The sequence below is a fragment of the Manduca sexta genome, chromosome 26 (assembly GCF_014839805.1).
Source record: "Manduca sexta isolate Smith_Timp_Sample1 chromosome 26, JHU_Msex_v1.0, whole genome shotgun sequence".
Lineage (NCBI taxonomy): Eukaryota > Metazoa > Arthropoda > Insecta > Lepidoptera > Sphingidae > Manduca > Manduca sexta.
Genome location: NC_051140.1, coordinates 5947655 through 5960880, shown reverse-complemented (window position 1 = coordinate 5960880; position 13226 = coordinate 5947655).

The window sequence follows — 13226 nt, the reverse complement described above, 5'->3', positions numbered from 1 at the left end:
TCACAAGTAAGCGTAGTGTTTGGGTCTTGTGTATTTAATTGGGATTGTTCAAAAGTGAGTGTGTGCGGTATAGGTGTGAGATCAGCGTGTTGCGGTGTGGGTTGATCTCGGGAGACGTTAGTAGCTTGTATTATTGTTGCTGTAAGTATGTCGTGATTAGCTGTAAATTGAGTGTTTGTTGTTTCGGTAGTCATTCGGGGTACATCGCGAGATTGTGTGTTCGGTGATGGGTGTACCTGCTCGGCTTTTCTCTTAATATGTTCCAATAGCTCTGTTGAGATAAACCTTCGTGATAATACACTGCGCACTTGATTGGATAACTTATTGCCAGCAAATTGCCTACATTTTGGGTTATTTGGGTTTCTAGTTTTGAATCTGTCTTCTAGTCTCTTTATGTAGCCAGGTCCTCCAACCTTGGCTTTGTAGTAACAGTACATGAGTTCTTCTAATTCGCTGTTTGACCACTTTTGTCTAGCATCTTTTGTTGTTACTGTGGTCGATGTGGATGTACCGGCAGAGCTTGCGGGAGACGCCTCCCTATTCCGCAAAGTATCACCCGTTGAGTCTTCGGCTGTAACATCTAGGGACCTACCCCGAACCCCCCTGTCCCCGACTCCCGACCAGCCGGTGCGTCCAGAGTCGCTGGCTAGCATTCTGCCACGTCCGACACCAGCCACGGACGTGCTCCGGCGATCGCCCCCGGACAGCGGCCCTATACGTTTACTATTTGAATCAATCTCCATATTTAATGGGTCACCTTAACCTTGTTAGCCGTGTCAGTTTTACTTATACACGCTGCCCGCCCCCCACGAGGTCTGATGGTCGACTCGGGCGTAAGGTAGGACTTCGGGGGGCACAGTATTTCTTATTATATTAATAATTATTTCCTTGTGATTATTTATAGTCAAGTTTAAAAATTTTGCTTGCATTAATAGTTTCGTATCTACAAATTGTCCTACCAAAGACCATTATCAGAAACAGCGCGAAAATGTCCACTTTTCTTATAAAAGTTACAAACAACAGTGCGAAATATTCACTTTTCTTATAAAAGTTAGAAATTAACGAAACAAACATCGAACTAGCAAAACGGTTCTTCAAACTTCCCATCTCAACTCATTGGTAGAAGTTACATCGTTACAGAAAACGTGGATAACTCGGGAGGCTGCAAATATTTGATCAAACCATAGCATCGTGTCGGGACAAAGGTGTGTAGATTGGCCCAATTTGAACGAGTCACGCGCCGCCCACGGGGATGCTCTATCCGTTTTCATTATTTTTAAAAGAAATATGTGTTAAATTTCGTTTTAGTAATTTGTTATACGTGAGTGGGATTTGTGTTACTATGTTTAATTTTATGTTTTGTAATAAATAATATCAGCCCTGTATTATATACTTGCCCACTGCTGGGCACGGGCCTCCTCTACTACTGAGATGGATTAGGCCTAAGTCCTCCCCGCTGGCCTAGTGCGGATTGGTAGACTTCACATACCTTCGATATTCCTATAGAGAACTTCTCAGATGTGCAGGTTTCCTCACGATGTTATCCTTCACCGTTAAAGCGAACGATAAATTCACAAAGAATACACACATGATTTTATAAAAGTCCGAGGTGTGTGCCTTTGGGATTTGAACCTGCGGACATTCGTCTTAGCAGTCCGTTCCACAGCCAACTAGGCTATCGCCGCTTTAATGCTTTTGAATTATTTTGTACTTAAATGGAACTAGGCTGGTCACGTATGTCGTATGCCTGATGAATTTTGGGCTAGGATTGCTTCCTTGTGGAGCCCTGACACTGCTCGTAGGCGTCGAGGCAGACCAAAAAAGAGATGGCGGGACGAACTGGATTCATTTAAAAATAACTGGTTCATTATAGCGCAGGATCGTGATTCATGGAAGGATCTTGGGCCATTATAGGCTAATACGATACGATACTATCCTTAGACCTTTACTATTGTATTTCATTATAATATTTACTTTAAACGACTTGCAGTGTGCAATGAACATATAAAAATGGCTAAAAAGAAAATAACGCTTGTATAACATCCCAAATGTGTTATTTATGGAGTATCTTGTCTCGAGGAAAATATAAAATACAGACAGAGCTCACGCAGCGATTTTTATTGAAACTTACGTAAAGCAATAAAGTCGACATTACGTGGTATTATCAAGTATAATTTAAAGTTTTATCGCTCGCCAGTCCAGAGGACTTATTGTTGTCTTTCCTTTCAATTTTATCGACACTAGAACGCTAATAAAAAATTTACGAACGTTGTTATTTCTGTGGAGTTTGACGAGATGAGTATACGATGGCGGAAATATTTTATTGATTCGATATCAACATCGGCATGAGTTTAATGTGGTTTTTACACGTTTGATTCCTTTTGTTGAACGGTATTGTTATTGGTTTATTTTTTATTTGAATGAGTAATTTACTCGTCTAAGTTAACGCAAGATAACACCACCCGGAATATTAATATAAAAGAATTTTCGGATTTTAGGGTTTGACCGACGCTCTACGTAGTCTGCATTTGCTAAACACTCTGTAAGAGGCTTCAATCATTATTTGCGACTAAACACTAACATTTTTTTTATATAAAATGCACTATTTTGCCAAGACTACCTAATTTATAATAAATAAAGTTGAAGAGTTTGTTTATTTGAACGCGCTCATCTCAAGCTTTACATATTAATACTACACAAGAGCAATGACTATTTATTTATTTATATTGTGTCCTAACTTGTAAATAATAAAGAATATGAGGCCTACTATAATTACAGCACTTTTATTAGGTTAAAACTTTTAAAACGCAATAATTGATAACTAAATTCATTGCACATTTTAGGTTTTGGGCAGAAAGACGTCAATATGCTGAGTTATATAATATCTAGAAATTAGAAAGAAAGAAAAAATATTATTGGACGCAGTCGCGATATAACTTGCATCATACAAAAACTACTGCATGGAATTAAATGCAGTTTTCATCGATGTTTTACTAGAGGTCTAACTTTAAACATAGGCTCCATTTTATTCCTGGGAAATAATTAGCGGCTTTTTATCCCGATTTTTTTTTCACGGAGTGGAGCCACGAGCATTAGCTAGTATACTATAGATAAGTACATTGAATACAAGATCAGAATAGAGTTCAATTTTTAATAATATAATAAAAAATCAGTATAGCAGGGGCCTTATTCTCTATGCCTCACGTTATTTTGTTTGTGCGTAACAAACACGTAACGCGCCGCGTTTAAGTCAAAAGAAACTGGCATATAGAATACCATTCCAAGCTAATTTCACGATGATAACATTCACGACCGCGTTAAGAGTTCACACTGTCATAGAGAATAAGGCCCCTGGATGTTACTTAAACGTCCCAGTAACTCAATAATCAGATTCCCGCGCTTTGATCTCAGGAGCCGTAGCTAATCGAGTCGACCGGGAAATAACAGTTTAGCATTTTATTTAAATTTGGAACGTCTTAAGGGATTTAATTATTTAAATCAGTGGAGAAGTTTATCTCAATATTTATTTTAAAATACTTATTACTTAATGATCAAATATAACGTTGCTAATTATTTTTAATTTCTTGAAATATTATGATTATAGTGGACTAATGAAAAGATTGGGCATTGTGTTTTTCTACTTTAATATACTAGGCTACACGCTTTGTATCATTCGTATAAAGATGTTACTTCAAAAACTTTGGCTTGGAAAACTTACGTGGGATGAACATTGTCCACTGAGACGTTTACTGTTTAGACGTTATTAATCAAAGCCTTACCAGCGCTTACTGATGTGACCAATTCTCACCGTGTTGTTATTGATGCGTTAAACACATGGAATTTCATATTTTCATTGATGTTTTAGATCGCGCTCATGGTGCTTTAATAATTTGCTTAGTATTAATAAGGAAGTTGAAAATAAAAAAACTTGGTAAGATTTTATTGAAAAGGATATAGTGGTGTAAACCAAAAGAAAATAACCTGGCGGAGATTTTGGTTGGCATACTTCTTCATTGTCTTGCCTTATTGTATTGTACACCAGCTGCCTGCGGAAACCATCTCAGCAGAACGGGTTTCTATTTCCAAGTTTTGACCGTATACACTAGAGGTTCCCAAACTTTTTTTCCGATAGACCACTTTCAAAATTTTGCTGGTTCCGATGAACCCACTGCAGCTAAATTTCTACCATATTCCCCAGAATATACAAGTTTTTATATGTAACAGTAAGCTAAGCTTCTTAAAATATCTGCTTACATTGATAAGTAAAGTCAAGCCGACATTTTAGTTCTTTACTATAATAACGAGATAAATTTTCGTTGACCCTCGCTTACTTATTGTGAAACCCCATTTTTTTATGCCAACGTAGACCCCCGTCGAGTATTCCGTGCACCTCTGAGGGTCCATCTGGTCCTTGGGAATCAATGGTATACACTATAGTCACTTACACTTAGTTTAAACTGGCATTATTTCAAAAACCGTCTAAGATTCACACTACGTAAACCATTAAAGCGATGTGTAATATACATACGATCGCTTGAGAAAACAATGGCTCATACATACCGTATGAAAGGTATGAGTATAGTGAGCTAAATTGCTTGCAAATTGATACGTCCCGGGCTTCGGTCGGAAACAATTAGAGTTTCTACAGGGGCGACGTAATGACGCTATAATCCCCAACACAATTTGTATTGTTCGGATTCTTTGATATGTTTTTTAGAAGAAAATTTGAAGCGTCATGTATTGATTGCTGAAGGAATTCAGATATTTGAATGGTTGGTTTGCGTAGTGTATTAAAAGTTTTAGCTTTGGTGCAGTCTAGATCAATTAATTAGACTTATTTCAAGCCATGATAACCTTTTTAAGACATTAATTTTCATTTGATAATAATGATTTTTTCATGAGACACAAGAAGGTGAAAGTTCTGTGCAAGCCACGTCAATAAATTCATCTAGAATACAAACATTTTTTATTATCTTTTCGCACATAGTTTTCGCCTCTGAGTCTAGAAACGCTCGAAACTTTAAACTGAACATCTAAACGCGAACTCACATCGCGTTCATAGAATCATGTAAAAATTACAACTTAAAAATACAACGAACACAATAGTCACCGCGTGCGCTTCAGTTCTATCAAAACGGTCCTTTTCACCGCATTTTTTTGTGTAAAAAAATGTGAAAAGTGAGTGAAAAATGAAAACATTGCGAACACGTCGCGCCGCCCGCGGCCCGCCGCCCCGGCCCGCGGCGCATTGTCACACTACCCTCCTGCCGAGCGGAAAAATGACAATCGACATAGAATATGCCGCAGACGCGCCGATCTACAGTAAATGAATATCTTTTGAACAGTGATTCAAGTATAATTTCTACCTAAAACTGTTTTTTTTTTTTATAATTATGACGCTTTTTATTGTTATTTTTATTGCATAAAAACGTAATAACGATAAAAATTGTTATAAAATCAGACACACATGTATTACCAAATAAAATATTTTTTATATATACGCTGTCTAGTTCGCAAGATTTGATTATGATTTACTTTTGTTTATGCTACCTAGAATATAGCCTATTTTATATCTATGGATATGGCTTACGTGTATTTCTTTTTGACAGAAATAGAGAATTACCAAGATATAAAAACATAAACAAATTAAGTTTTCATATTCCTTGAAACATTTAGGCATTAGCTAGAAATATCAAAATTGTTCAAAACTACATTTTTTTTTATAACTCTTTTGTGTAGTTTCCAATAATGCTTATATTATCAATGCTCCAGCCAATCTGGCACCCTTAAGCCACTCTTTGATATTCACAAAGGCCGGATGTGGCGGAAATTTTTCAAAAGTTCGCTGTTTCCTGCTTGTTGATTGTATGCATCCAAGTGAAAGAGCGATTTTTTGTGCCCGTATCCTGCCTTCAAAAGATATCAGTGAACGCACACTCGAAATTAGTTAGACGTCGAGCTACTTGAATTTAACTGTTGAATTTGAATAGGTCAAATATTCTGAATTTATATTCACAATCTTTTTAGAGACATAGTCATCTTCAACCCTGTATTACATACTGTCCCATTGCTGGGCATGGGCCTCCTCTACTACTGAGAGGGATTAGGCCTTAGTCCACCACGCTGGCCTAGTGCGGATTGGTAGACTTCACACACCTTCAAACATAGACTATATTATTAATAGCACTATAATTCAATGCAGCTCACGATCAGATTATCTAGGGGATCAATGATTGCATTACTGTTTCGCTATAAAGTGAATAATTAGTTTCTCGGGACCGCATATAATCTACCGCCTCTATTCCTAGCCTGTTATGGAAGATATATACAAATGTGCAGTTCATCAGTTGGTCTTACGCTTGCATCTAAATTCTATCTCAAATCATTTTCCTTTAATACTGGTTTAGTTCTGAGCTTTATTATAATAATATTAAGATACAAACAATTTGACTTGTAAATGAAGTGGCCTATGCGGCCATTCCGCTCGAATGGGCTCAGAATTTTTATGGTCGCTAACTTTGCCTTTAGACACAAAATCGCGAGTAATCTGCTCCTTGAGGAGAATATTAAAACGGTCGTTTTGGCTGAAAATATTTACTTTAATTAACAGTTAAGAAAAAGGAATAAATAAATAATTAATACACCGATGAATGAACAACTAACTGATTTTTAAAACTATGTCATAAATCCACAGTTAATGTGACAATAATACCATCCCAGTTATTTATTTTATCCCACTGCTGGGAACGGGGGTTTCATCTATCCTTGAGAGGGTTGCGTTCGACCGGGATGAAAAAGACTTCACACACATCCGAAATTCTTTATGGAAGCTTCTCACGTAAGCTTCACGATTTTTCATCACCAATAAAACGAGACGTTGTCAAACCATACACACGCAATATCCATCAATGATGCAGTTTGTAGGTGGCGTGACTTTTTATTACTGATAAAACGATAGATTGTGAAACAATACATACGCACCTTCACATTGTCCATGATATGGGGCTCTGGCTTTGAACTTGCGGACATTCGTCTCAGCAGACCGTTTCATTTCCGACTAGGCTATCGATGCTTTTTACGGAATCAACAGAAAGAAAGACCTCAACAATACTAGTGGATTTTCTGTTAAAGTAAAGAATCTTATTGGACCCTCACGTATCAGCGTGTGATCGCATCAGGAATTTCTTTTGAACAGCGATTTTCTTTTTGTCTCCATTTCAAACAGATCACAAGCGGGTCGTTAGCGATGCACCCACGTAAGTCGATCCTCATCTCATTATATCAATCTTCTTTGACATCTTAATGGATTACATAAAACGTCTTCAAGGGGAGGCATTAAGAAAAAAGTTTTTAGTCGTATCCGCCTAGTAACTTTTAAGATGTTGACAATTTATCTTAAACATGGTTTAGTGGATGGGTAGTTTTAGAATATAATGCAATATTATTTGTTAATAGCAAAATATCTTAAATATTCCTAAATAATTCTAGAGTTAAGGAATCTCATTTAAAAAGTACACATGACATTTTATGAAATCAATTGTGTAAATATTAAGGGCTTGTTTCATAATTTCTGAGTAAAATAAATGCTATTCGTCACATGAACGTATATAAATGAATATGTATAAGTCGATCAAATACAAAAGTCATACTCTAATCATTTCTCCCGAATAAATCACAATAAAATTTACATTAGCTGCTTAATCCGATAGCTGTCAAATTATATTTCCATGGAACTTGTGAGACAGGCTAAAATGTATTATTATTTTATTAATATTTGCAATACAATGGTAACTTCCTATTTTCTATACTGCAGCAGAAACCCAACATTTAACACATCTCAAAAAGGAAGTGCACCTCCATAAATATAAAACATCACAGTATGCATAAAATAGCGCAGCTTTAAATATCAAATTTGAAACTTGAAATAGAATTTTGCATACAAATCTCCATTGGCGTCGCATCTCGGTGCAATCCCGGCGTCCCGGTCACGGGAATTTATTAGCGCCGTATCCCGTGCCCGGCTAAGAGCGTGGGCGGAGATGATACGTACTGAAATGAATGTATTTCCCTTTTAATAAGGCTCGTGTTCGAATTTGAATTAATGTCGAATTTGGGGTATAATTTTAATCAAAGTATGAGAGCAAGGCTAATAGCAAAATGTTTTTGGCTGAGTATACTTAGATAATGTATATTTCTGCCGCCAAGCAATAATGTGTAGTAGTAGTAGCAGTGTAGACATTGTAGCCAGTGTAACTTCTGGACATAATAAGACTTAATATCTCATGTCTCAGGATGGCGAGCGCAGTGGAATACAAAACATACTTTGTAATTCTTTGTTTTTACTATTTATGGGCGGTCGTATCGTTTACCATCAGGCGAACGGCAAGCTCGTCTCGTCTTTCAAAGCAAAAAAAAGATAACAAAAACATATTTTATAATGTGCGTATGTATAAATTAAAATATGGAGGCCAAATTCTTTGGTGCATTCTATAACCATCGATTTAGGATAAATGCGATGTCAATAAATTAGATTACTGAAATAACGTGACCAACTAACTAATTTATCCTCTAGTGTAGTGTGTAGTGTGTAGTGTGTAGTGTGTAGTGTGTAGTGTGTAGTGTGTAGTGTGTAAAAATAATTATTAAGCAAAAAATATAAGACAAGAAATAAAAGGAATATAACATCACAGTATTTACGACACCGAACTACATCCCCGAAAACATAACTTTACCATATCAAAACAGAAGTACGAAGATAAAAAGAAAACGTTTATTATGTATGAGCCGTGTCTGTCATGTGAAATGAAATTCAAATGAGTGCAAATAAATTTTTATACGTTTGATGGTGGGCCTCTTGTGGTCTGTTTCGGGAGGACATAAACTTTATTTATGGTCAACTATTATATATTTGTGGTGACAATTCGCAAAAATAAATATGGTCTCTTGCTGAAAAATGATTTTCATAATTTCTGCAACTATTTGGAATACACCTTTGTGTTCTTATTGTACTAATCGCGTTATCTAGATTTATTTCTGCACTCGTAAATCCTAATTTTGTCACTGTTTTTGTACTTTCAAGAGGTAACTTCATTAACTTGGTGACTTAAAATACAGGCCTTGCCTACATCAGGCACCATTTCCTTTAATACACGTATGTACTTTAATAGTAGCATAATATGTGATGATGAGATAATAATAAAGAATTTTATTTATTATTTTCTATTTAATTTTTTTACCATTAAAATCGTAATACTATGTTCTCCGCGGCATGCTAATAGTAATGTTACTAAAAAAGTAAGTACTTATTAATCATGCATTTCTGATTTCGAGAATAATATAATTCTTTTAATAAAATCTAAGTCCCTAAACAATACAATCCTTACACAAGACATCGCTTACAATCTGTATCGTTTACAGTATATATAGATATAAGAAGACCTATGTTACATACAGAGGGTCCAACCCTCGACATTGCAAAAATAAGCCATAGAAATTAAACACCCTATACATTCCTATACATTTGTAGGGATGTGTTCAACACAAAGTAATTTATTTGAATTTATAGTCATGTCACTACGCTGGCTTTTCGTGGAAGTGCAAATAATTCGTCAATGATATCAAAGATCTAGCGTGATATTATTATGCTAAGTTATAACGTTACTTTAACCTCTAGTTTTGATTTTACGAATTAAACACTTTCTTAATTATAATTAACTAATCGCGTGAAGGACTCTTTCGGGATGTTTTTTTTCCAACTTACTTGATGTGTATCGTTATGTTATGACCATATTATATAAAAATATTATAAATTATACCTTATGTATTACTATGTATGTATAACCAATATTTCTATAAGGTTAAATTCAAATCCGTTCAGTAGTTTTTTTCGTGAAAGAGGAACATGCATCCATCCTCAAAAACTTTCGCATTTATATTATTAGGATATTAATAGGATTAATAGGATATTAATAGGATTAGTCATCAAAATTAAATCTGAGAATAAAAAAATGAAAAGCAATAAAAATACATCTTCAAACTGCTTCACCAAAAACCTAACCATAGTAATATTGTAAATTAATTTGACATCATTTATACGAGAAAAGTCTGTAACGATCGATTCAATGACTATTGGGCAAAGTTACCGACGGGTATTAACATAAAACATCAAAACTCGCATTAAAATGTCCAAATACCCGGCCTCCCTTTAAAATATTCCCCCACGGTACTGTCTGCGTCCGGGAAAGCCAGGACAGTCGGTTGGAGCCGTCCAAGTCATAAGTTCCGGGCTGTTGAATTTTTGAACGAATATTTTTCTCATTCATTACTCCTTTCGCCTATGTCACTGTTTCCATAGTGTATTTTTCGCTAAAAATGCAAACAAGTATGCTTTTAATAGGACCGAATATTGCAATCCGGAATATATATTTTTTTTGCATCAGTTTATTTAGTTTGTGATATGAATGTGTTAATGCCGTCATTCGTGATATGAAAGAACTGCTCGTTATGTGCCGTCACGTAGTCACGACTTTTTGATGAGTTTTATGTAATTACAGATATAAGCAGAGGTTAAGAGCTTGTTTTCCATCAATCCGCAGTGGTTTTCTTAAAATTAGACCGCATTACTGTCACTTTTGGTATTGTCATTATTATTAATATTGTTGCGATCCCTTGCTCAATACTTTTATGCCTTGTTCCTTTCGCATTAAAAAGGGCGTGTTCAGTATATCGAACACATCCTTTTTGATAAAAAATACATACTGAGAAATTGAAAATCTCAAGGCATTACCATGTGAGTTAAATAATTTTCATAGTTTATAACCCATCTCGCTAATGTCTTCTCACTCACGCCTGCGACCGTAACCGACTATATATTATTCAGCCACATCATCATACTTGAACAATATAATAATTATCATTTATCGTAACAGGTTTTATGTTGCGGAAAGGACCCTGGGCTCGGGCTCGGGACCTACGAGCTGTTTCACTGTTATCTTGTGAAAAGATTCGTATTATGGAGGATCGGCGTTGTGTCCGTGCTTTGAATCGTTTTTAATGAAACCCGCTTAAGAGCGACTGTTTTAACAATTATGATTTAGTTTTTAGATTATTTGTTTACAATGTTAATTAGGGCGGAATTGGTTTGTATGAAAGACGGTTTGATGGACATATAGAAATAGAAATCCTTTATTGCAGAATGTAGGTACTTAATATACAGGTGGCTTTTAAATATAAAAAATGTCTCAATATATTCTACCGGGATAAGTAAAAAAAATAAAATAATATCAGCCCTGTATTATATACTTGCCCACTGCTGAGCACGGGCCTCCTCTACTACTGAGAGGGATTAGGCCTTAGTCCACCACGCTGGCCTAGTGCGGATTGGTAGACTTCACACACCTTCGAAATTCCCATAGAGAACTTCTCAGATGTGCAGGTTTCCTCACGATGTTTTCCTTCACCGTTAAAGCGAACGATAAATTCACACATGTTTTTTAGAAAAGTCAGAGGTGTGTGCCCTTGGGGTTTGAACCTGCGGACATTCGTCGTCGTCCGGGATAGGTACCAGAGTGCAATAAGTACTACTGAATATTGAAACTAATACAACTACATAATGAATTTAGAACAGAATAATGCGTAGACCGTGGTTACGGTTGCTTAATTATTTATAAAAGACTAGTATGTATAAACAAACACTCATAAGAAATAAGCCTATGATGTAGAGGGTTACGTAGTGGCTCAACTAGTGCAATGTTTCAGGTGAGCTTATCGGGCGTAATCTATACAAACCTGATGATGATTTTCGAAATACCTATTTTTTTTTAGTTAATGAAGAAAGAGTTTTTCTTTATTACCTTTTAAATAATAATAATATATAAGATCAGCTCTGTATTATATATATACTGTCCCACTGCTGGGCACGGGCCTTCTTTGTTAGTGCGAGATAATGTCTTAGTCTACCACGCTAGTCTAGTGCGGATTGGTAGACTTCACACACCTTCAAAATTCTTATAGAGAACTTCTCAGTGCAGGTTTCCTCGCGATATTTCCTGTAGCGTTAAAGCACTTTTCGAACGATATACAAATCTCAAACATGCTTATATTAGAGTATCCTAACTATCCCATTATTCGAGTCCGAATGAATACTCCTATACCATTTCAAATGCCTCCTTTACCTTACTGGCTCCACGTAAGCACTTAAGGCATTATCCATGTCTGAATCAACGGTTTGATTGCCAAGTCTGCCCTGAATGGCTCATTAAACCGTATTTATATCCTTCAGTTTCACCTACGTCAAGTGTTGCCTGGTTCAATGGAGTAAATTTTACACTAGATATTAAAAAAGGAATATGCCATTCGTGGATGCGGTAAATAAGTTATTTAAATATTAGGCTAGTGTTAGTAGTATTGTTTTATTAAAAACTTTTAATTCCTTCACTTTTAAACAAATATTTTCAAACGTTTACTTCAGTTTCAGATGTCGACAAAGAACGACTGTGGACATAATTCCAATGTTAATAACTATTGTAATTTTGACTAATTAACTTAAAAGAATATAACCTAAAAAATACAGAAAATTAATTACAATTCCTAAATTAACACTAAAGTTGTTTTAAACAAATTAAAATTACAGTTACACGTCCTTATATCCATAGAATATCACATCCATATCTTAAAAGCAATCATTGATCACATTCAGACGACCGGATGACAGCTCCGGTGATAAGCATGAACTAATCCGAACAAAATGCACATATTTGTACAAAGAGACGAATGCTCGTAAAGTTTACGATCCGCCGCGCCACTGTCTCCCCTCACAAAGGACGACAGGGGAGTTGGGGAATCTTTTGCCTGCAGATTTTTGTTTCACTGTTATGTAACATACATAAGTGCAGATGCTTTGTGTTGAGTGTTTTTATCCTAGTAAAGTTAGACTGGACGCAATGATGATGCCTCCTTCTGAATTATGCCATATTTTAAACAATATAGTGATATATCAGCCCTGTACTATATACTGGACCACATGGACAGGCCCAAGCGGAACTAGAAGGGCAGGAAAACCCAAAGACCGCTGGGTTGACGAGATACTTAAAACTGCCGGCACAGATTGGACTCAGAAGGCAATAGATAGGAAAGGATGGAGACAGTTGGAGGAGGCCTATACCCGAGAAGGGACGACGTCTTCTTGAATATCATAACCATTTTATTTGATTTACTTTTATATTGTA